Below are 26693 nucleotides of genomic sequence, written 5' to 3'. Positions count from 1 at the left end.
TATTATTCAGAGTCAATCAGAGGCGCGCCCGGCGGTGTCCTCGGGGACGAGGCGTGACTTGTACTTTAATGGAAAGGATGTAAAACAGCGCTCTGCGCGTTACTCGGGGTTCCCTGACGGAAAATGCGGTGGTTTCCTCCTGTGTGGGTCACTTGAAACGGCGACGGAGCGCAGTTTTATTTCCAGTAATCTGGAGATACAGTGTTCCACAGGGGTTCATAGTTGGTCCAGTACTGGAGGAAGTGCATACCGTAACATATCGTCTGTCGCCTGTTTATAATAGGTGAATAAACACTACTGTATCGGTCAATTCCGAAGGGCTCTATTAAGAAACATACTAGTTTCAAGTAAAAGTGAAAATTGCGTTTAAAGTCATAATCTTAGACTCAGAACTACAAGTTTTTTTACATCACTCGTGAAAATCGCAAAATGTTTCATACGGCAAGCAAAACAAGAATCACAAACATATTTTATTCTAAGATGGTATCTGTTCTTTCGGACATGTCTTAGAATATATATGGTTAAAGCTCACCGGCGACTTGACCATTTTCTTCTTCTGTGCGAATGCACAAACAGTGCCCGAACTCTTACGGGAATCGGCAACGCGCCGCGAGTAATGAGTATAATGGGCGGGGGCACTACGAATGTAGTGCGGGACAATACGTGGAGAATGTGGGTTTCGCGGGAGGCGTGCCAGAGATAAATCCCTGCAGTCGCCCTATCCTCTGTGTCCTCGTTGGCTCAAATGGATAGAGCGTCTGCCAAGTAAGCAGGAGATCCTGGGTTCTGTCCCCGTTGGCGTATGTCAACGCCTGTAAGCAGCTAAGGGTGTTCGTTTCATTGTAAACATATTTTATATGCAAAACGAGTAAATATCTCCAGGAGCGGTTTTTTTCTGTTCTCTGGAACAGAAGTGAATTATGCTTTAATGGAATGAATGCAAAACGGTTTCCTATAGTTTAGTCCATCTTCCTTGGCGGAAAGTTTAAATTTTCTTCCCTATGTGGGTCAGTTAAAACAACGGCAGAGTGCAACTGTGTCACGTGCAAACTGCAGATACAGTGTTCCTCAGGCGTCTATTGTTGGTCAACACCTAGGGGGAAGCACATGCTTTAATATATCGTCAATTAACTGGACGTTAGAGACAGATAATAGGCAACACTTTGTTGTGCATGACTTCATACACAAGCAAAGGTTCAAATGGCTCTGAGCACTATGGGACTTAACTTCTGGGGTCATCAGTCCCCTAGAACTTAGAACTTCTTAAACCTAACTAACCTAAGGACGTCACACACAACCATGCCCGAAGCAGGATTCGAACCTGCGACCGTAGCGGTTACGCGGTTCGAGATTATGGCGCCTATAACCGCTCGGCCACCCCGGCCGGCCACAAGGAAAGGTTGACTACCGAGCAGTGTGCAGGAAAGTTGGACAGGAGCAAAAATGATTAGCGAACAAGTTTGCACAACAAACATAAAATTTACTACATTTGTATTTTTCCAAGCAAAGGAAGATGCATTAGAAATACACTCCTGGAAATGGAAAAAAGAACACATTGACACCGGTGTGTCAGACCCACCATACTTGCTCCGGACACTGCGAGAGGGCTGTACAAGCAATGATCACACGCTCGGCACAGCGGACACACCAGGAACCGCGGTGTTGGCCGTCGAATGGCGCTAGCTGCGCAGCATTTGTGCACCACCGCCGTCAGTGTCAGCCAGTTTGCCGTGGCATACGGAGCTCCATCGCAGTCTTTAACACTGGTAGCATGCCGCGACAGCGTGGACGTGAACCGTATGTGCAGTTGACGGACTTTGAGCGAGGGCGTATAGTGGGCATGCGAGAGGCCGGGTGGACGTACCGCCGAATTGCTCAACACGTGGGGCGTGAGGTCTCCACAGTACATCGATGTTGTCGCCAGTGGTCGGCGGAAGGTGCACGTGCCCGTCGACCTGGGACCGGACCGCAGCGACGCACGGATGCACGCCAAGACCGTAGGATCCTACGCAGTGCCGTAGGGGACCGCACCGCCACTTCCCAGCAAATTAGAGACACTGTTGCTCCTGGGGTATCGGCGAGGACCATTCGCAACCGTCTCCATGAAGCTGGGCTACGGTCCCGCACACCGTTAGGCCGTCTTCCGCTCACGCCCCAACATCGTGCAGCCCGCCTCCAGTGGTGTCGCGACAGGCGTGAATGGAGGGACGAATGGAGACGTGTCGTCTTCAGCGATGAGAGTCGCTTCTGCCTTGTTGCCAATGATGGTCGTATGCGTGTTTGGCGCCGTGCAGCTGAGCGCCACAATCAGGACTGCATACGACTGAGGCACACAGGGCCAACACCCGGCATCATGGTGTGGGGAGCGATCTCCTACACTGGCCGTACACCACTGGTGATCGTCGAGGGGACACTGAATAGTGCACGGTACATCCAAACCGTCATCGAACCCATCGTTCTACCATTCCTAGACCGGCAAGGGAACTTGCTGTTCCAACAGGACAATGCACGTCCGCATGTATCCCGTGCCACCCAACGTGCTCTAGAAGGTGTAAGTCAACCACCCTGGCCAGCAAGATCTCCGGATCTGTCCCCCATTGAGCATGTTTGGGACTGGATGAAGCGTCGTCTCACGCGGTCTGCACGTCCACCACGAACGCTGGTCCAACTGAGGCGCCAGGTGGAAATGGCATGGCAAGCTGTTCCACAGGACTACATCCAGCATCTCTACGATCGTCTCCATGGGAGAATAGCAGCCTGCATTGCTGCGAAAGGTGGATATACACTGTACCAGTGCCGACATTGTGCATGCTCTGTTGCCTGTGTCTATGTGCCTGTGGTTCTGTCAGTGTGATCATGTGATGTATCTGACCCCAGGAATGTGTTAATAAAGTTTCCCCTTCCTGGGACAATGAATTCACGGTGTTCTTATTCAATTTCCAGGAGTGTATTACAGCAGGAACAGAATTCGTCTAGCACAACAGCAATATGATGGAGTAGGAGCACAACTAGGTGGCTTCTGCTTAGCGTCCCATAGCAAAGTGGCTTCAAGAGTGAGTGAAATGAGCAGCTGCCACTGTTCGGGTCGCCCCATATGCCGGCAGCAGAGGGTAGTCATGGCACAGAGCCGATGGTTGTGTGGCTTAGCGGGCACGCAGCATTGGGTCCACTCCATCTTGCGCGACCACTCTTGGTGTCAGCTACAGAACTTGTCATTCTGTTACCAACCTTGATATGCTGTGGTGTGGTATCGATACGTGATACTACACATCACACTTGTCATTTGTAAAAGATGCTACCACACCCAAGCCTGTAACCCCTTCATACCTATGCTTGTAATATGAAATCAAGTAATGGACTTCTTGCAGAACTGTGTGTCATTCCAACCCATTGGTCAGAGACTTACATTGTGTTCAGTGATGAACCGCGATTCAGCACTACCGTGGCTGCCCATCGCTGGCCGGTATTTCGGCAACCTGAGGAGAGGTCTCATCGACACTTGACATGTAACTATGGAGTTTTTGAAAGATGCTGAGTGACTCACATGACCAGGGCAATTCTCGTACATGTCGCCGATACACCCGCATGAGTCCACCTCATACATCAGCTGTGTCTCTGTGTCAGCAGCCAGGATATCAACGACCAGTTGCAACAGTTGTGGCCGACCACACCTCAGAACATGAAAAGGTGAAAATGTATTTAATATGAAAATGTTTATCTCAGAACACAGTGTTTTTACATCGGTAGTGATCATCACAAAATACAGGATGAAACAGTTTACAGGCCACTCCAACTGCATCCAGAAGGAGTGAGTATACAGTGGTGTCGCTAAACTTCTGCGGATATTGTGGCGAATTTCCTCATGTATGCAAGTATTCCTAAACATTTACATCTCCTGAATTGCTTCCCCCTTCTGGTTTTTTTTAACTGGACTTACTCGTACATTCCCTGTGGCATTTGAGCCTCCGATAAGGACGTCTACGACATGATACGTGTGGAACCTGATCTAACACTAACAGGGTAACAAGTTATAAAATTATTGTACCACCATCAGGAGAATAGGTTCCATAAAAGTTGTAAGCAGACAATAACACACTCACAGCTCGTATGTTTATTCTCACGAGTCGTATTAAGTGTTCAGAATGTTTGAGCACTGATACGTGTCGTGACGTGTTTCCAAACGGACAATACTGCACATTGAATGAAATCTTGACTTTTTCGGCAGTGGCCACTGTTAACGACATTTCATATCCTCGAAGTTCTCAGTGTTTCTTTGTAGAGTTCTGGCTTTCACTTTCTCCGCAGCTAAAAGCGCAGAGGTGCTAACCCCGGCTAGCAGGCAACATTTTTTTTTATTACCCGAACTACCGATTAATCGATCTCCAAATGTTCAATCAAGGTTGGCAGTTATCGGCATAGAAATTTAGGGACATCCGTCATATTGATAATACGTGGATTGCCTTATGTTCAGTTGTACGTGTTCCAATAACCGCGGCAGTGTTTAAACACTGTAGATATTTGAGGATATTTAGGGGCCTGTCAATAAAACACAGAACAACGATGAATACTTGAAAGGGCTGCACCACACGGTAGCACGCAAAGCTCGTTGTTTATGCATGTCCCTAAGCCAGTGTTGATTTTGAACTGATTGTTACAATGTGTGTGTTTAAATAGAGTCTATCTTCACATTGCGATGTCCTTCAGACATGCAAGCACACAAGCTTCTAAGCATCGTAAAAACGGAAATATCGGCCGGAAAACCAATGGGCAAGTCAGCATTCAAACTACGAATTCGACTCACTTCAAATAAATTACCAGTCAGGTCTAGAAGGCTCCAGTTTTATCAATAAAGGGCAAAGGCAAACATTCCAGAGTACCGGAGTAAATTTGAAAGACCTTTACTTCGTGCAAGGGAAACGTATACGTTTGTTGGACAACTAGAAAAGTTATTTGTATTAATAAGGAGGGTCAGCATTGGTGGTTGCCGTAGATCTCTCTATTCCTTTTGCAAATCGATTTCAATCGCTGTGTGACCATCATCAGTACTGCTTTTGTTATTAACACAAGTATGGTGGTCAGTCATGTGATGGAGTGGCCATTATATATATATATATATATATATATATATATATATATATATATATATATATATATACCTTGACCACCATATATATACAGGGTGAGCACAGTCTTGCCCCGATTAAAAAAAATTATAACAGAATAACTATTTGACATAATATTCTGCGTTTGATGCCGTTACATAGGTTAGTATTACTAGTTTTTGTAAGACCACTTACGTTAGTAAAGCTCAACGTGTGCTCCCTTGGGAGCTCGGAGAACGTCGAGGCGGTATTCCAGTTCCCGCCAGGTGTTTCGTAACATGTGTTCTGTCCCAGCAACCGGCCGCAATGGCTGTGCGGTTCTAGGCGCTCCAGTCCGGAGCCGCGCTGCTGCTACGGTCGCAGGTTCGAATCCTGCTTCGGGCATGGGTGTGTGTGATGTCCTTAGGTTAGTTAGGTTTAAGTAGTTCTAAGTTCTAAGGGACTGATGACCACAGCAGTTGAGTCCCATAGTGCTCATTCTGTCACAGCACCCACAGCAGCTTGTATCCTAGCCTTCAGTTCGTCGACGTCAGCAACTGGTGTGACGGAGACACTGTCGATATAGCTCCTGAAAAAGTCAAGGGGCGTAATGTCTGGAGAGCGGGGTGGCCAGCGTGTTGGACCGTTCCTTCCAATCCACCCATCCGGACATTTCTTTCTCCAGACATTACGCCCCTTGACTTTTGTGGCTGCACGATCCGTTACAGCCATGCGGATAAGATGCCTATCATCTCGACTGCCAGTAATACGAGGCCGTTGGGATCCAGCACGGCCTTCCGTATTACCCTCCTGAACCCACCGATTCCATATTCTGCTGACGGTCATTGGATCTCGACCAACGCGAGCAGCAATGTCGCGATGCGATAAACCGCAATCGCGATAGGCTATAATCCGACCTTTATCAAAGTCGGAAACGTGATGGTATGCATTTCTCATCCTTACACGAGGCATCACAACAACGTTTTACCAGGCAACGCCTGTCAACTGCTGTTTGTGTATGAGAAATCGGTTGGAAACTTTCCTCACGTCAGCACGTTGTAGTTGTCGCCACCGGCGCCAACCTTGTGTGAATGCTCTGAAAAGTTAATCATTTGCATATCACAGCATCTTCTTCCTGTCGGTTAAATTTCGCGTCTTTAGCACGTCATCTTCGTGGTGCAGCAATTTTAATAGCCAGTAGTGTGTATATATAAATGGACACTCCATCTGGAGTTATATATCAAAGCACCAAATGCAATTTATAGGAATATACTTTGATACTTCAATCAAGTTCGATGCTAGTCAAATAAGAAAACTTACGGAAGAACGATGAAGCGAAGCGTATGTCTTTCCGTTACAGATAAATCAAATAAAAATAGTTTCCATTACACTGCTAAGGCACAGTTTTTTCAGTATTGAGGCGGCAGACACGTGTTGCCTCGATGATTTGACATTTCGGTGGGCTCACTATAGCCCTGTGGTAGAGCACAGTAGCCACGTTTGGTACTCCCAACAGCGACACCATCGGCCAATGGCTCGCGAAACCTGCCGCAGTGTACAGATAAATGCACTGCGTTTTCGCCGCTCTGCAATTTGTTTAATGAAACCCAGCGCCATGCGTCATCGTTACGGGAATTGCCCCGACTTCTACTCCAGGCCGATCACGTTTTAATGGCCACACACTTTCTCTGCCAAAGCTTCCTCTCTGTTAGCAAATTGTTTCACCCACGTTTTGCCCCTAATGTCTGTGCCCTTACCTATTCCCAAAATATACTACTGGCCATTAAAATTGCTACACCACGAAGCTGACGTGCTACAGACGCGAAATTTAACCGACAGGAAAATATGCTGTGATATGCAAATGATTAGCTTTCCAGAGCATTCACACAAGTTTGGCGCCGGTGGCGACACCTACAACGTGCTGACATGAGGAAAGTTTCCAATCGATTTCTCATACACAAACAGCAGTTGACCGGCGTTGCCTGGTGAAACGTTGTTGTGATGCCTCGTGTAAGGATGGGAAATGTGTAACACTACGTTTCCGACTTTGATAAAGGTCAGATTGTAGCCTATCGCGATTGCGGTTTATCGTATCGCGACATTGCTGCTCGTGTTGGTCGATATCCAATGACTGTTAGCAGAATATGGAATCGGTGGGTTCAGGAGGGTAATACGCAACGCCGTGCTGGATCCCAACGGCCTCGTATCACTAGCGGTCGAGATGACAGGCATCGTATCCGAATGGCTGTAACGGATCGTGCAGCCACGTCTCTATCCCTTAGTCAACAGATGGGGACGTTTGCAAGACAACAACCATCTGCACGAACAGTTCGACGACGCTTGCAGCAGCGTGGACTATCAGCTCGGAGGCCATGGCTGCGTTTACGCGAACAGCAGTGTCGCGATACGATAAACAGCAATCGCGACAGCCTACAATCCGACCTTTATCAAAGTCGGAAACGTGGTGGTATGCATTTCCCATCCTTACACGAGGCATCACAACAACGTTTCACCAGGCAACACCGGTTAGCTGCTGTTTGTGTATGAGAAATCGATTGGAAACTTTCCTCATGTCAGCATCTTGTAGGTGTCGACACCGTCGCCAAACTTGTGTGAATGCTCTGGAAAGCTAATCATTTGCATATCACAGCATATTTTCCTGTCGGTTAAATTTCGCGTCTGTAGCACGTCAGCTTCGTGGTATAGCAATTTTAATGGCCATTAGTATATTTTGGGAATAGGTAAGGGCACAGACATGCAACAACATTAGGGGCAAAACGTGGGTGAAACAATTTGCTAACAGAGAGGAAGCTCTGGCGAGAGAAAGTGTGTGGCCATTAAAACGTGATCGGCCTGGAGTAGAAGTCGGGGCAATTGCCGTAACGATGTCAGCTGCATCACAGACAGGAACACCTGCGATTGTGTACTCAACGAAGAACCTGGGTGCACGAATAGCAACACATCATGTTTGCGGATGAATCCAGGTTCTCTTGCAGCATCGCGATGGTAGCATCCGTGTTTGGCGACATCGCGGTGAACGCACATTGGAAGCATGTACCCGTCATCGTCATACTGGCGTATCACCCGGCGTGATGGTATGGGGTGCCATTGGTTACACGTCTCGGTCACCTCTTGTTCGCATTGACGGCACTTTGAACAGTGGACGTTACATTTCAGATGTGCTAGGACCCGTGGCTCTACCCTTCATTCAATCCCTGCGAAACCTTAATTTCAGCAGGATAATGCACGACCGCATGTTGCAGGTCGTTTACGGGCCTTTCTGGATACAGAAAATGTTGGACTGCTGCTCTGGCCAGCGCATTCTCCAGATCTCTCACCAACTGAAAACGTCTGGTCAATGGTTGCCGAGCAACTGGCTCGTCACAATACGCCAGTCACTACTCTTGATGAACTGTGGTGTCGTGTTGAAGCTGCATGGGTAGCTGTACCTGTACACGACATCCAAGCGTATCAAGGCCGTTATTACGGCCAGAGGTGGTTGTTCTGGGTACTGATTTCTCAGGATCTATGCAGCCAAACTGCGTGAAAATGTAATCACATGTCAGTTCCAGTGTAATGTATTTGTCCAATTAATAACCGTTTATCATCTGCATTTCTTCTTGGTGAAGCAATTTTAATGGCCAGTAGTGTAACTTAAACTGAAATGAGAACCAACTTGGAACCGCGCAGCCGCTACGGTCGCAGGTTCGAATCCTGCCTCGGGCATGGATGTGTGTGATGTCCTTAGTTTAGTTAGGTTTAAGTAGTTCTACGTTCTAGGGGACTGATGACCTCAGAAGTTAAGTCCCATAGTGCTCAGAGGCATTTGAACCATTTTTTTGAGAACCAACGAAAACAAGACATTGCGCGTGTGTCCTGACTGGAGATCAGAAATGAGCTCCTTATACTCGCTTTAAACTCAGCGAACTCCGTGCTTCTTCCATACACTCGGAGACTCGATTCGCATGTCTCGGCCACACTGGCCATTTACAGCAGTAAAGTCGCCGACTGAGTCTTGACGGATGTAAGTGGACTCTACCAGCGCAGAAAGGAGTGTGAGTGTGCGAGTTTGCAAGTATAACTGACTATCACGACGTTCCTGCTACAATTGCAGCTGTAGGGCATGACAATTATCATACGAGGTGATGGTTTTCCATCGTGTACATTATCTAGTGATTGACCGATGACAGGATACAGGACAAAAAATGTCTAATGAACTTAAGTCCGGACATGCACGGTTTCCGTGCTAGGGACCATTTATTCAGTCATACATTGTTACAGAGACTGCCCTCTAATGCGCTCTGTACCACGCAGCCACAGTTACAGAGTGTGTGGAAACGGTTTCGATGTGCCTCAACGCATGCGTGTAGGCGCCGTAGCATGTCCTGTCTCACACGTTCACATCAGCCAGGCTGGATACGAACAGTGTCGAAGGCGTCATAAATATGGTGCTCCAGTTTCTCCACATCTGGAATGGGCACTGCATATACGATACTTTCGAGATGGCTCCTTAACCAGAAATCGCACGGGCTGAGGTCAGGTGGACGCGCAAGAAGACACCCTCGCCCGACCCGTCCACCAGGTAAGACACGACTGAGATGCGTCCGCACGTTAACGGCGAAGCGGGCTGGAGCGCCGTCATCTAACAGCCACATAACCATCACTGGCACTACTTCCAGCCGGGGAGGCAAAGTGACCTGCAAGAGACGCCGGTAGTTCCGGCCTGTTAAGCGACGTGCGAGGAAGACTGATCCCAAAATACGGTCGCCAGTTATCCTGGCCCACACATTCCGTCTGCACCGGTGCTGATGGTTCGCTGTCACCATGGAGGTGGTGGTGGTGGTTAGTGTTTAACGTCCCGTCGACAACGAGGTCATTAGAGACGGAGCGCAAGCTCGGGTTAGGGAAGGATTGGGAAGGAAATCGGCCGTGCCCTTTCAAAGGAACCATCCCGGCATTTGCCTGAAACGATTTAGGGAAATCACGGAAAACCTAAATCAGGATGGCTGGAGACGGGATTGAACCGTCGTCCTCCCGAATGCGAGTCCAGTGTGCTAACCACTGCGCCACCTCGCTCGGTTCACCATGGAGGTTCCGCATACTATCCCACAGACGACTTATGAAAGGTGAAGATAACACTCCGCGTAAAAGAATAGGGTGGATGTCAAAAATCCCGGAATCTTGTGGTTGCTTGGTGAATAAACCAGTGATAAAACTGTTCCCGATGTGTAAAGTGCAAAAAAATAGTTCTGAGCACTATGGGACTCAACTGCTGAGGTCATTAGTCCCCTAGAACTTAGAACTAGTTAAACCTAACTAACCTAAGGACATCACAAACATCCATGCCCGAGGCAGGATTCGAACCTGCGACCGTAGCGGTCTTGCGGTACCAGACTGCAGCGCCTTTAACCGCACGGCCACTTCGGCGGGCGATGTGGAAAGTCTGTCGGTAGTAAGTCCTGCACACACTGTAAGTGATAAGGGTAGTAACAATTGTCACGGATAATGTTCCACACAGTCGCCTGACGTACCCTGAACTGACAGGCCAACTGCCGGCTGTAAGTTCACTTGACCTTTCTTGTTCCGTATCCTCTCATCGATCAGTCTCTGAATAAATTCAGTTATTATACAGGGTAAATCATCTAAAAATTGCACCGCAAATATTTCCATTGATTTGTAGTTCTCACAGAATGACTTGGTAGTGGCTCGTACTGTTAGCGAATCAAAGATAGAAATAATACTTAGAAAGTGTATTTTTTGTGCAAACATACACATTTTTAAATGGAACAATACCTCTTGACAAACTAAAAAAAGGACAAATTAGAAAATCACTGGTTTTTGTTGCAGGAGTCTAGTGTCATTATTTTACGAGACATCGTATTTGAAAAGTTTTCACACTGACACTCGACCTGCGTAGTTGCTAGGCATGATATGTTTCCTTACTGTTTGCTTGTGTGCTTCTTGCGTACGTCACGACTTGCTAGTTAGTTAGTGTGTAACAATGCAAGTAGTAGGTCGCGAGCAGACGATAGGATTTAATGCTCATTGTTTATGGAGACTGGAGAAATATTGCAGCTCGTTCTTGTATTGTGTTCGCGGCAAGATATGCCAATAAACGTACACCGTCTCGCCAGTATTTTGTCAACGTCTACGAGTAGTTACGTGAAAGTGGTAGTGTAACACCCAGACGAAGCTACAGAAGGAAACAAGTGATCACAGAAGAGGGGAAAATTAACATTCTTACTGCTGTTGCAGTTGATCTCCGCAATCGCACGAGAAAGTGGCACGAGTCAGTCAAGTTCCATAGACATCGACATAGGCTCCATCCCTTCCACATGACCCTTCATCAAGAGACATGTGGAATATCCTAACGCCCATCTACAAAAGTTCACCATGAAGACCTGCATGGAAACGGAGAATCGCGTGAACTTTTGTAGACGGATATTAAGATAAGATATTCCACATGTATCATCTTTATTTTTTAGTGATGAAGCCCCATTTATGAATCACGGCCAGGTAAACCAAGGAAACATACACTACTGGTCTGATGAAAATCTCAATTACACTCATCAGGTGGAATGTCAGCGTCCATGGAGCTTAAGAACTGCCTTCATTGACGGCACGCTGAACATGCACAAGTATTGCAGCCTCCTGAAAGACCATCTTCCGCGAATACTAGAAAACGTTCCTCTACAGACTACGATGAATCTGTGGTAGCAACATGATGGCCTATAGTTCACGAAGTACTACTGCGTGTCTTCACAACTTGTTTCCAAATCTTTGGAACGGACGCAGCAGACCTGAACCTCCGCTGGCCCATTCCCCATATTTGACGCCTGTAGACTTCTTTCTGCGGGGAAAGCAGGAAGACACTTTCTACAAGGACATACCAAATTCACCAGATGATATGCTAAGACGTACAGCTGCAACCTGCTCGGACATCTCCGCTGAAATGCTAGCATGTGTGCAGCAGTCGCTCCATACTAGACTGGAAGCATGTATAGCTGCTGCGGTGGTCATTTTGAACACAACCTTTGATAGTTGTCTCGTTACTGGTCAGAATCCACATAAAACTGGCGCATCCCCTTCTATTCGTCTTTAGCGTGTGCTATGACATATATTGTAAAAGTGTCAGTGTCAGAACTTTTCAAAATACGGTATCTCGTAAACGACTTGCACTACAATCCTGCAAAATACACCAATAACGTTCTAATTTACCCTTTGTCAATCTCAATAGGCTTTGTTCTATTCAAGAATGTGTATGTTTCCACAAAAAAACACGCTTTAAGTATTATTACGATTTGTTGATTGGCTATCAATATGAGCCTCTGATTACCAATCCATTCTGTGAAAACCGCACATCAATAACACTTTTCATTCCCGCAATATTTGTGTTGCACGCTTTAGGTGATTCGCCCTGTATACCCATACGAAGGTCAGCAGTGAACACTGTACTGCTTACACATACACAAAAACACACACACGCGCGTTATACACGGTGAATGTTAATAAAACCGATGAATTGCCCAATTCAGATTTCTGATTGGAAATAGAGGAAAAAATGTCCAGTGATCATGGTTCCGGAAATGGACAGTGTGCTTGCAACAACAACAAATCGTCCCAGGACACATTACAGAGTTTACGTCACATCTACGTCACAGCACATGTTCAAAGTGGCCTCCATGGGATTGCAGGTGATAGTAGCGGTTGTCACGCAGTATACGCATAATCCTACTTTGGTTTACACAATGTTGGCCGGTCACTTGCATGGAGCCTATACTAGGTTTAGTCTCACTACCCTGTAGAATTCGGTCCTCTAAATGTGGTGTACGCACAGTCTGCCCTCTCCCTATACAGTCGTCTGTCTAAAAGGACCCACGATCACAAAAATGCCAAGAAAGAGATGACATGTGTCATGTGATTTGTGTCTGTGACGGTACTTATTTTCGTATAGCTGTGCTGCCTCTCGATCGTTTGCACCCGCTTGGCCGTACGCAAACCCCATCTCGGCTTGTTCCCGACCTGAATACCGGACCATTCTGTTGTTGACAGCGCGATGCGTCTACCACACAGGTTGCAACACGCAAGGAGCACACGGCATGTTTTCAGAGGGACCGTCATTGGCCAGTGCATCTACCGTGGTGACGATGCGTCTCTGGACCCATGTTTGTAGGGCTTTTATCCCTTCAGAATCCGTCCCTGCAGTTTGTCTGTTTTATCAACGTTTATATAGGGTGACTCATGAAGAATTTCGCATGATCTGTGAGGTGATTCTACAAGTGAAAATAAACCGACATAGTCCTATGACCGCCGACCATTGTGGCCGAGCGGTTCTAGGCGCTTCAGTCTGGAACCGCGTGACCGCTACGGTCGCAGGTTCGAATCCTGCCTCGGGCATGGATGTGTGTGATGTCCTTAGGTTAGTTAGGTTTACGTAGTTCTAAGTTCTAGGGGACTGATAACCTCATATGTTAAGTCCCATAGTGCTCAGAGCCATTTTTGAAGTCCTATGACCATGTGTCCAATCTTCGATTATGGAGCGTGTTGAAGACTACACAAATCCATGAATGATTACGAAGACAAGTGTGAATATAACTTACCGAAATGCTATGTAGGCGATGGGGTGGGCAGAATAATTGCGAGACAAATGAGCGATCCGTCCTACAGGAGGTATTCAAAAAGTCCCCCACCTGTCTCAATGCAACTGTCAACCAGTTGCAGGGTGTGTTGTGTGGCACATCGGAGATTACACAGGCATGCGAAAACTTTTTTTAAAAACCTTTTTTTAATTTGATAGCTGATATTTATAGATTTTTATGAGCTGAATCCAAATCTAGCCTTAGTTTTTTGTATCACCCATAGTTTTCGAGCAATAAGCTTTTTATTATATAGTATAAAATTCCAACGCTATAGGGTAAACGGGGAAATTAATGAAACGCTTTGTTACAACATAAGCATGGTTTATATTTACAGCAAGCTACTTAAAACAAATGGCTCTGAGCACTATGGGATTTAACATCTGAGGTCATCAGTTCCCTAGAACTTAGAACTACTTAAACCTAACTAACCTAAGGACATTACACACACCCATGCCCGAGGCAGGATTCGAACCTGCGACCGTAGCGGTCGCGCGGTTCCAGACTGTAGCGCCTAGAACCGCTCGGCCACTCCAGCCAGCTACTTAAAACAATGACATGTGGTAATAAAGGTTTCACTTGTCAGGCGGAATTGGTCCGTATTTTGTTTCTCTTTCTTCTTTGAAGCTTCTTGTGAGCTTTTTCTACGATAAGTCGCTTGCTGAACTTCTCGGTGAAGTTTTTCCATCACTTTAATGCCCTGGTGAAAAAGCTCTCCTTGCTCGTCACTAACATCTCCCATATTGTCCGGGAAGTAATCAGAATGACTGTTCAAAAAGTGAACTTTCAGGCCCATTAAACATCCTAAGGTTTTAAAATTCTATAACATTGTAGCTATAATTGAAACATCAAATCTAAATGCTTTTTTCTCCGTTTTGGATCATTTTCTCAGGTGTTCAACACACAAACGACATCCCTTATGCAGGGCCCAAGATTTATCTTGATCATCAATTTTAGATTCAAAGTACGACAGATAAACCTTTTTCACAAAGTCTGTAATGTTTCTTTGGTGTTTTTTAATCACAAATTCACCACAAATATAACAAAAACTGTCAGCAGAGTTTTTACAACCACGATTGGACGCTGTACAGAGCACATGTACAGCAAAGGGGAAAGTGAGGTTACGTTGACAGTAAACAAAACACCATCTGTTAACACAAAAATAGAATCGACCTTCTTCGCCAACAAATGTTTTTCAGCAGTGCTACCAATGTCATCTACATTCATTACACCTCCTTTCTAAATTACTTTAACTGTATAAAAGCTGTTGAATTCTTTAAAAAATCGCATACTTTAATAAATTTAACTGTATATGTAAAGGAATGGTGGGTGATCCAGTTTTTGAAAGTATCATATTTGGATTTCCCACCCTGAAAACATAAGAATAAGATATTTTCAAAAATAAATTTCCATCGTTGGCATGTGTTACCTCAGCTGGTTTTAGTGCGACCAATAGCGTCGGTGATGCGAGCGACAAGTTCGCCTTTGCAGCATACACATCCTCCTTGATCTAGGAGGCAAGGAAGAAATGCAGGAAGGTTGGGTTTAACGTCCCATCGACATGGAGGTCATTAGAGATAGAGCGCAAGTTCGGATTGTATCAGGGATGGGGAAGAAAATCGGCCGTAACTTCTCAAAGTAATCATTCCTGCATTTCCCTGGAGCGATTAAGGAAAATCACAGAAAACCTAAATCTGGATGGCCGTTCGCCGGTTCGAATCGTCGTCCTCCGGAATGCGAATGCAGTGTGAGAACAACTGCGCCATCTCGCTCGGTCCTTTAACTAGCCCCATAACAGAAGTCTAACGGGGCTAGGTCGAGTGACCAGGCAGCTAGTTAATGTGTGCGCCACGGCCAGTCCATCGTTGAGGAAATGCGTTATTTAAATCCTAGGCTATTGGTACAGTGAATCGGTAATCCATTATGCTGCACGAACATTTGCCGTCGTTCAGCTAACGTTACGTTTTCCAAGAGTGCAGGTAGGTCTTCCATCAGGGAATGTGCTGTGGCTGTCATGCGATTTGTCAAGAACACAGGCCCTGTCAACAGATCGTCAATCGTACCTCACCAGACAGTCACTGAGACCCTAACTTGAGTCTTATATCCCCAATGTCATGTGGGATCTCCATCGTCCATGTGTGAGAATTTCAAGCGTTCATGATACCAATGCGTGTAGATGTAGCGTCATCTGCGAACAGTGTATAGGGCTCGACGTTCTGTGTACAGCCAACCATTCACAAAATTGTTGTCTGCTTACTGAGTCACCTGGATGCGGATGTTGCACGGGCTGCAAATGGACTGGGTACAAGCCCGAGAGTGTAACGTATGCCACACTTGCGTTTGTGAAGTGTTCAGCCCGCTCCAGTTATGTAACAATCGAAAATCGGACACACGTCCATACGACTTTCTCGGTTTACATTTCGTGACATCCCTCCTGATACCCTGTATGGTGATTCACCTGCTCCTCTTTATGCAACTCGCAATGATATATTGGGCCGTAACCGCGCGGGATTTGCCGAGCGGTCTTAGGCGCTGCAGTCAGGGACTCTGAGGCTGAACCCGGCGGAGGTTCGAGTCCTCCCTCGGGCATGGGTGTGTGTGTGTGTGTGTGTGTGTGTGTGTGTGTGTGTGTGTGTGTGTGTGTTTGTCTTTAGGATAATTTAGGTTAAGTAGTGTGTAAGCTTAGGGACTGATGACCTTAATAGTGAAGTCCCATAAGATTTCACACACATTTGAACATTTTATTTGGCCGTCATAAACCACTTTTCGTATTCTCTCGCTATGCGGATACTATTACTGCTACAGAAAAAATAGTATGACCTTTCCCTAGAGGATTTAGTGAAGTTAAATTTTGTGCTGGGATACATCATCACTGGGGGCCACGGTTTTCGAGCTTTTCGAGAAAAACATACGAAATTGACCCTGAACCGCATGTGCACCCCCACACTCATCCCTCAACACACAAGATTTCTAGTACCTTTCTAGTGACAGACCCTGCGACAAAAAACAAGCACTGTCCGAACAGGCTTTCAACGGTACTGACGGGCCGCCGTGTCATCCTCAAACCCTAAGGCGTCACTGGATGCGGTTGAGGAGGGGCATGTAGTCAGCACACCGATCGCCCGCTCGTTGTCACGTTCCGTTGTAAGTAGCCTGTTTATGTGTCTGTATGTTGGCAGCGCTGTGTAGTGCTCTGCATTAATAACTCTGACAGCGCTGTGCGCACTCTGTAAGAGAATCTGTGTGGCTGGTCGGACTCACTGTCGGAGTTGAACAGCCAGCATTGATGGCAGTTGGGAGTGAGTAGTCAGCAGTGGTGGAGGTTAATAATTAGCAGCGTTGGAGGTTCGCAGTATTAGCGCGAGTGGACGGTCTGAATGTATATCCGTCATGGCGATTTATCACTGGTGATTATATAATTTTTTTAACTGGTTGCCACTTGATTAAGGTAAAATCTGCTAAATACAGGGTTATTAAAAATGATTGAAGCGATTTCACAGCTCTACAATAACTTTATTATTTGAGATATTTTCACAATGCTTTGCACACACATACAAAAACTCAAAAAGTTTTTTTAGGCATTCACAAATCTTCGATATGTGCCCCTTTAGTGATTCGGCAGACATCAAGCCGATAATCAAGTTCCTCCCACACTCGGCGCAGCATGTTCCAATCAATGAGTTTGAAAGCATCGTTGATGCGAGCTCGCAGTTCTGGCACGTTTCTTGGTAGAGGAGGTTTAAACACTGAATCTTTCACATAACCCCACAGAAAGAAATCGCATGGGGTTAAGTCGGGAGAGCATGGAGGCCATGACACGAATTGCTGATCATGATCTCCACCACGACCGATCCATCGGTTTTCCAATCTCCTGTTTAAGAAATGCCGAACATCATGATGGAAGTGTGGTGAAGCATCATCCTGTTGAAAGATGAAGTCGGCGCTGTCGGTCTCCAGTTGTGGCATGAGCCAATTTTCCAGCATGTCCAGATACACGTGTCCTGTAACGTTTTTTTCGCAGAAGAAACAGGGGCCGTAAGCTTTAAATCGTGAGATTGCACAAAACACGTTAACTTTTGGTGAATTGCGAATTTGCTGCACGAAAGCGCGAGGATTCTCTACTGCCCAGATTCGCACATTGTGTCTGTTCACTTCACCATTAAGAAAAAATGATGCTTCATCACTGAAAACAAGTTTCGCACTGAACGCATCCTCTTCCATGAGCTGTCGCAACCGCGCCGAAAATTCAAAGCGTTTGACTTTGTCATCGGGTGTCAGAGCTTGTAGCAATTGTAAACGGTAAGGCTTCTGCTTTAGCCTTTTCCGTAAGATTTTCCAAACCGTCGGCTGTGGTACGTTTAGCACCCTGCTTGCTTTATTCGTCGACTTCCGCGGGCTACGCGTGAAACTTGCCCGCACGCGTTCAACCGTTTCTTCGCTCACTGCAGACCGACCCGTTGATTTCCCCTTACAGAGGGATCCAGACGCTTTAAACTGCGCATACCATCGCCGAATGGAGTTAGCAGTTGGTGGATCTTTGTTGAACTTCGTCCTGAAGTGTCGTTGCACTGTTATGACTGACTGATGTGAGTGCATTTCAAGCACGACATACGCTTTCTCGGCTCCTGTCACCATTTTGTCTCACTGCGCTCTCGAGCGCTCTGGCGGCAGAAACCTGAAGTGCGGCTTCAGCCAAACAAAACTTTATGAGTTTTTCTACGTATCTGTAGTGTGTCGTGACCATATGTCAATGAATGGAGCTACAGTGAATTTATGAAATCGCTTAAATCATTTGTAATAGCCACATTGTTTGCTCTGCAACGAAATCTTTCCTTTGTTAACCACATGCCTATCAGTAGTTAGAGCCTCCAGCAGTTAGAATCTCTTATTTAGCTGGCAGCATTGGTGCTTACGGCGTTACTGTAGTTCGTGTAATGAAGATTTTCTGTGAGGTAAGTGACTTATGCAATGTATGGGTAACTGTAGGATTTCTCGTAATTCGGGGCCATTCTTTCGTATTAATTATTTGAAATCAAGTTATCATATTTGAACAGTCAGATTTCGTTGCGCCAGGATATTGTGGGTCAGTGTTGAAATGATAAAATAGCAAAGAGACAGTACGTTCAATTTCACTCAGCAGTTTCAGAATTAAATAACGCAGAAGTTTCACCGTTACAGGTGTCACTACTCCACAATAAGTAGCTCCTCAGTCGGCCATTAAAGGGCCGAGTGCACCCTGCAGACCCGGACGGTGATCTTTCTAAGTGCTAGTCAACCCCGACAACAGCTGTACAAAAATTACCGACTACACGATTTTTCCCCGATATTCGATCTGTTTTGGTCCCTATTGACTGCGCTATTACGCCACCAGTGTACCAGCTATTTCATTAACATTACTGATTTAAACGTACCCTTGAGGGTACTAAAAGAAAAATTACTCCTGTAAACGCTACGCTGAAACTAATTACGTCGACAATTCGATCTAAACTTAACCCTTACAAACACAGTAGTGCCGTAATCAGACGGTATGACGAATATACTACGATATTTCAAATGATATTGTGCTCATTGTGGTGGAGAAATTTCTCAGTAAATTTTACGAGACTATATATTCTTCTTCTTCTCTATTAAAACTATCATGGTGTTTATGAATCGCTATTGTCTCTCTATACATGCGTGCATGATAATGCGACTTCCTTGCTAAAAAGCTCGGCTCATCGAATTTTAGTCCTTGGTTCCCATCCCAGGAAACATGTTCTACAACGCCGATTTTTCGGTGCTTCCCAGACGACAGCTGCCGGCCGCTGTGACCGAGCGGTTCTAGGCGCATCAGTCTGGAACCGCTCGACCGCTACGGTCGCAGGTTCGAATCCTGCCTCGGGCATGGATGTGTGTGATGTCCTTAGGTTAGTTAGGTTTAAGTAGTTCTAAGTTCTAGGGGACTGATGCCCTCAGATGTTAAGTCCCATAGTGCTTAGAGCCATTTGAACCAGACGACAGTTCCTTTTGTGTTCGGCTATGCACGTGTTGACACTTGTCAGCAACTGCACGCATGTATAGTGAAACAAAAGAGATTAATAAACGCGATAATAATTTAAACAGAAAAGAAGAAGAATATTTGAAGTTGGATAAAATATGGACATCGACATTGCGGTAACAGAATGACAATCATTTTTAATCGGGAATCATGACACCGTCGATAAATAGTCCCACGGTCGGCACCACGTGACTTACGGCAGGAGCCGTTTTCGATCTGAAGATGCTTCCTGCATTTGGAGACGAAACGTCACAAAAATTGTAAGCAATGCACCACCTAAATATTTCTAATTAGGTTTGTACACTGTTGAGCCAGAACATTTTGACCAACGACCTACTATCGATATAAGCCGGTCCAGTCTATAGCAGTGTCACCTGCCAAGGAGACTAATGTTCAGACACGCGCAAGGTGCATGTGGTTTCAGTGAGCGTGCTGTCCGTGTGTGGAATGGTGAAGGCGCGCGATCTATCCGAGTTGGACCTAGATCAGATTGTAACGGCCTGGCATTTCGGAAACTGCATGTCGGGTGTTCAAGGAGTATCTTCAACACATGGCAAAGCCAAGGTGACACCACATCCAGACGTTGTGGGGTTGAGCGTCCACCCCTCATTACAGGCATCGGACATCATAGGCTGGACAGTTTGGTAAAACAGGACAGGCAGCGAACTGTGATGGAACTGACTTCAGACATAAATGCTGGGCAGAGCACAAGTGTCTCTGAACACACGGTGCGCTGAACACTCCTAACGATGAGCCTCCACATCCAACAAACATGCCAATGTTAACACCACAACATTGGCAACTATGAGTGAAATGGGCAAGCCACCATTGGAACTGGATGTTTACACAGTGGCAGCTCACTGCATGGTCTGATGAATCGTGATACTTACTTCGTGAAGCCGATGGGAGGGCGCGAATCCATATTGTTCCAGGAGAATGGCACTGTGACACCTGTACTGCAGGACAGAGCCAAGTTCGCAGTGGGCACATTATGCTCTGGGCAACATTCACATGGGCATCTGTGGGTCCAGTGGAGCTCGTGCAACGCACCACGACAGCCAAGGAGTATCGTACACTGGTTATGGACCACATACACCCCTTCATGACGATCGTATCATGTTTCTTGCTGGCAGTAGCGTTTTTCAATAAAGTGATGCGCCATGCCACAAGGCCAGTAGTGTGATGTAGTGATTTGTGAAGCACAGTGGCGAGTTCCATCTGATGTGCTGTACCCGATCGAACACATCCTTCCCCTGAATTTACGGAAATTAGGTGTCTTGTGTTTGCAGATTGGTTCAAATGGTTCAGATGGCTCTGAGCACTATGGGACTTAAGATCTGAGGTTATCAGTCCCCTAGATACAAAACGACTTAAACCTAACTAACCTAAGGACATCACACACGTCTGTGCCCGAGGCAGGATTCGAAACTGCGACTGTAGCAGTAGCGCGGTTCCAGACTGAAGCGCCTAGAACCGCTCGGCCACAACGGCCGGCTGCAGATTGGTGCCAGCGCCTTCCAGCGACCTACCAAGGCCTCATTGCTTCCATGCCATGATGTGTCGTTATTATTGTCCGTGCTAACAGTGAATATACTGGCGCTTAAGTAGGTGGTCATAATTTTCTGGCTGATTAGTGTAAGTATCAGTGAACGGTGGCAAAACCATTTGTGTAAAGGAAGAAAGGCTAGAAAAACCAATACAGTCATACAGCAGTACAGAGTCAAAAGAGGCCATGCAAGCTGATACATGAAGAAAAACGAAGAAAAGCGGTGGAAAAAATCTAACAAAATCGTGGGAAAAAGTTGGAAGTATTGTGGCGTATGACTACTCCATGTTTCTACAAAAATGAAAACGAGCTACCATTAATTGTGAATACTGCTAGTATGTGTATGTATGACAGTTTAAAGTGGAAAACAAAGAGTGAGATCTAGGAAAGAGACTGGAAATTTTTGTTTGTTATGAGAGCAAGTACTCGACGCAAAAAAGTAGCCTTCAAAATTATCTTAACTATTTTATGCATGATGCACGATGTGAATTCTGGGGCAGTCTTTCAAGCCTGCTTCGATTACCTCTGTCCAATTGCTTACAGTTTGTTTCGTGCTAAAATGTCAATTGTAGAGAGAGAAATGAGCCTTTACATTACGGAAACATTCATACAAAAGCGGATCCTAAACGCAATTAAAATGAAAATGTCAGCTATATAGCTAGGAATGTGTGTTAGTTTGCTGTAGAAATTTCTCTACAAGCGTTTTCCACTTCGTCTACTCAGTCACTGATATTAAATCGCTTCATTGACATTGTCATGCTGGTTCTTAACTACTTCAGTTTACCTTCAAATGGCTAAAGTACATTCATCATCATCATATTCCTGTACTGTCTTAGTAACGATACATATTTAAAGTTTTGTCTGTTCATGGGACGTTCCAGAATTATATAGTACTTCAGAGTCTTGGTCGGGTAACTGACGCATTTTGTAGCAATGTTTCTTGGGGCTTTTGTACGCACTCCATTGTTAGTAACAGTCAAGGTTCATGTATGATCCCATTTCCTTGTGTGTCTTATTTTGTGTAGCCTATTGTTAAACATACTCGCTTTATCTCCATTTAAACGTTTTTCAGCTCTCATCTTTTCCATGTAAAGTCCATGCCTCGCTGCCATAATAAAGCACAGTAATTCTCAAGCTATCTTAGAGATGGATGCGAGAGCTATTTTCAGGTAAAATTTTCGATTTCAAAACCTTGTATTACTTATTCTATAGATTTATTTAATTTCACAGTCTTGTGACATATCCACATATGCAAGAATTGTACTTGGAAATCTAGATACAAGTATTCTTTCTAAGTTTCTGATCTACGATAAGGAAATCATAAGTATGTAAAGATAATAAATGAATGCCACGATATCACCTGTGTCAACGGGGGCAAATGACACAAACCGGTGCTGTGCAGCAAAGCTGTAGAACTTTATGTTCGATTTTTAGTGTACACGGTATAATATCTCACAAAAAAATGTCATGATTGTGGTTACTGAAGTCAAGAAGTTCAAGTAAAAATAAAGATATTCAGCATCGCATTATTTTTTTGTAAGAACAATTCAATCATTTTAAGAAGTGTCCGACAAAATTACAATAACTGTGGTTTTTTTAATGATTTTATTTATTTAAAAGTAGTTCGCATTACGCATGGTATCAGAAACAGTATGAAAACTTGTAATGGTGTTCCTGGGTAGGTTGTACTAATAAATATTTATTAGCAAAAAAATTCTGAACATAGTTCCATTTTCGAATTAATTAGCCTTGAAGCAAAGCAATAAATCGTTTTTCGCGCAAATTCAAGGGGCCAGCCAGATACAATTAGTGACAATTGTTCTCATAGAACAGAGGGTAGCGCACGAGATTTTTCAGCCTTTGCCTCACTGAATTTAATTGTTTGAGAAGCTCATTAATATGTTGCCACCAGTTCAGGTTTTCACCAATATCTACACCCAAAAAATAAGAGGTATCTACGCTATCTACTGAGTCCTGCTCATGGGCTACATCAATTGATGGCATGACTTTTTGTTGTACTGAATAGAACAAAGCGTTTTTTTTCTGATATTGGCAGAGTACAGTACCTGAAACCACTTTATAGTTCCTTGGAAAATGTCATTTACTGTCTCTTGTGTTGTTTTCTCTCTAAAGGGATTTATTCTAAATCTAACATAATCTGCAAGAAGTTCCAATATTGCTTGTTGAATGTGAAGTGGAAGGTCATTAAGATATATAGGGAATAGGGATGGACCCAGAATTGAATATTGAGGGACTACATTCACGAATTTTTCCCAGTCACTAAAGTTCTCTCTCCTTCCAACATTGTTTACAGTATTTGGCAAAACTTTTTGCATACTGAAGTGTGAGTGGCACAAGTGCTGTGTGAAGCCATCGATTCTATAAAACTTAAGTTTTCTAATAGCTAGAATGACATGACCTGCAGAATCAAAAGCCTTGGAAAAATCACAAAAAATCCGATCTGGCGACTATTTTGCTATTTGTGGCTTGCAATATTGGATGATTCAGTGCACAAATAAATTTCACAGTCAAGTAACCCTTTCGAAATCCAATCTGTGATGTTCTAAATAATTGTTTCTACTTCAATTTAAGACTACTCTTGAACACCTTACTTTTTCTAGTATTTTGGAGTAAGATGTCAGTAAGGAAATTGGTTAATAATAATTTAAATCTTTCATGTCACCTTTCTTTTAAAGAGGTCTGGAAAAATTTCCTGTGACATTGATACCTTACAAATATTAAGTTAGAACAACTTTCCTCAATCCTGTTTGAAATACAATGAACACCATATGATATTTTATTTTTTGGAGTTTTTATAATTCTCTGAATTTCAGTGACAGAAAACAAAAGTTCCAGACTCTCCCATGTGCGACATAACAGCATAAACGAAGTCAGTGTAACCCTCTTAACCTACTCATACACCCACATTACCAAATTATGTATTTTGTAAATGGATCTGCAATCATAGCAATTTTTGCAAATAAAGAATGCTTAATACATTTATTTACTTACAATGGCCTTTTGGTAAGTTACACCATCAGAAACTTGTAAAACCTCTTTCACTGTCAATACCAAAGGAACCTATGCATGAGTGGGCTTCATGGGGCATTAGCCAGAACGACGATATAAATAAGCGCTCCAGGCGACTTTATTGACGAAAAAGGACAGCAAACTAACTTATACCTGAAATTAAACCAATTAAAAGTGCCACTAACTAACTACATTTCAGTGCTTCTGAGTACGAAAGACGTAAGTATCTATTAGATCACAGTAGATTATTCTCTTTCTAGTTATTTAATTTATATCAAAGAAAATTTACACAAATATAGGCTTTAAATTATCTTCAGTTGCATAATACAAGAAATATCCACATGAGAGGCTCATTGCACTCAAGAGTCAAGACCTTCTCATGCGTGCAGGAGCCTGAAACTTTTCAACAGTTACCCCAAAACTGGCCTAATGGTCAGCCTTACATGAGTTCAAGAGTGTTTCAAAAGGTTGGTTAAAAGAACATTAATTTTACTCAATTGACAAATACATATAGAGAGATTTTAAATAATTGTGCTTTGGTTTGCTGTATTTATCAGTCAAATTGCTTCTAATAACCCTATGATTAGAGTTATGCTCTTATATAAATATATGTAAATAAATTTACTTGTGTCATACATTGCTTTGAGTAGTGCTAAGTAATTCTGAATTGAAAATGTGTGTACATCTAGGAATTTACATAATTAATATACAATTAGAACTGAACATTGATATGTGTGCTAATAAGTGTCATAATACCATACAAATATGTGTCAGTAAGTGTTTTAGTACCCTAAATTGCCCTCTGCTTAATACAAATATGCATTTTCTCATAAAACTTTACCCATAATTGCTGCTTATATATTAACAAAGCTAATCATATGACAACACAATGGTTAGCAATAAATATTCTAAGAATCGTATTTCAAAGGCTCAAATATCAAGATTATAGCCATATTTTACATTTTACTTTTTGTTTGTATTTCGCCATTATTATTATTATAATAATTATTATTATTATGTATTTTTATTATTACTACTACTTTCTACATTCATTGTAATTTGTGTATGAATAAGTGTGTTCACAGTATGAACCATGGAAATATTGTTGTATGTGAACGTGTAAACAACTACAGCTGATGAAATGGTGACTACCATCAAAACAAAATTAATAATTTAGAAACAAAAGTTTGGCCTGGAAAAAAATGATTCAGGACTGTGACAGTGCCACTTTCAGAATGAATTATTCCGGTAATTGCCCTTAGTATTTCAGTGAAAACCACGACAAACTAAAACAGGATGAACAAACGAGGGTATGAATCACACACATTTTGAAAGCGAGTAGCATACTTTAACCACAGCATGAACTTGCAAGGTGCCTAGTAACGGACAAAACAATAGACTATCGTAGTTTCCTTATCGTCTATGGTATCATAGCAATGACTCCACAGATTCTCATTTCCATTGCCGTTATGGAATCTAACTGGATCGCTTATGCCATCAGCCATCTGCCAACTACATTCACGGTACCTCTGATACATGTGATTGCGGTGGTTTAAAACTGGGTGGACATGAATCGATCTTATTTTGTAACAAGTATCGGACATAAGGAATATTCATTCAAGTATCTACATATTTTGTAAATACTTTTCCCAGAGGATACACTGTATGTACTGGAGTGTAGTAAGAGCAAATTTAAAAGTGTAGAGATGTGCACTGTGAAACGGGTTTGAAAAAATTATTAATAAATTTATGTAGTCATTTCAAAAGATGTTTCACAGTATTGCAGCATACAGTGTAAATAATTTAAAGTAAGCATTTCGCTGCTATTATCCTTAATAATAATAGATTTCATCTGGTTAGTTTTAAGTATCACAGATTAAAATGCACAGTTGTCCAATTGTGTGATCCATTTAGTTAAAATCGACATATTTCGGGGTGACACGTCCCCACTGTCAAATTCTTGAAACCATTATGACATTGGGCACAATTACAAATGAGGAAGCAGTAAACACGCGTTGTCAACTCTTGAGAACTTGATAATGGGATTATGTCTTCCTAAAACGTAAAGTTTTAAATTAAATAAATCACAAGTTTGGATAAATGGTGGGTCATGATCTCAGCACCAACACGGTGATAGAGTTCTACTATGGCTTCACAACAGAGCTTTAAACCTGTGTGACCTAAAAAAGTTAATGCACGTTATAACGACATGAATCATAGAATTTTGTCAGAAGTTAACTGATTAAAACTTAAAACAATTGCAGTAAAGTCTTGATCACATATTCATTTATTTGACAACAATTTATGCATGTCAGAGCGTTCATCGTCAGAATGCCGACTTGAAGAACGTAAAACATTACCTA

Source organism: Schistocerca piceifrons, chromosome 9 (genome assembly GCF_021461385.2).
Source record: "Schistocerca piceifrons isolate TAMUIC-IGC-003096 chromosome 9, iqSchPice1.1, whole genome shotgun sequence".
NCBI lineage: Eukaryota > Metazoa > Arthropoda > Insecta > Orthoptera > Acrididae > Schistocerca > Schistocerca piceifrons.
The sequence above is the reverse complement of the archived record's forward strand: the minus strand, read 5'-3'. Positions refer to the sequence as shown.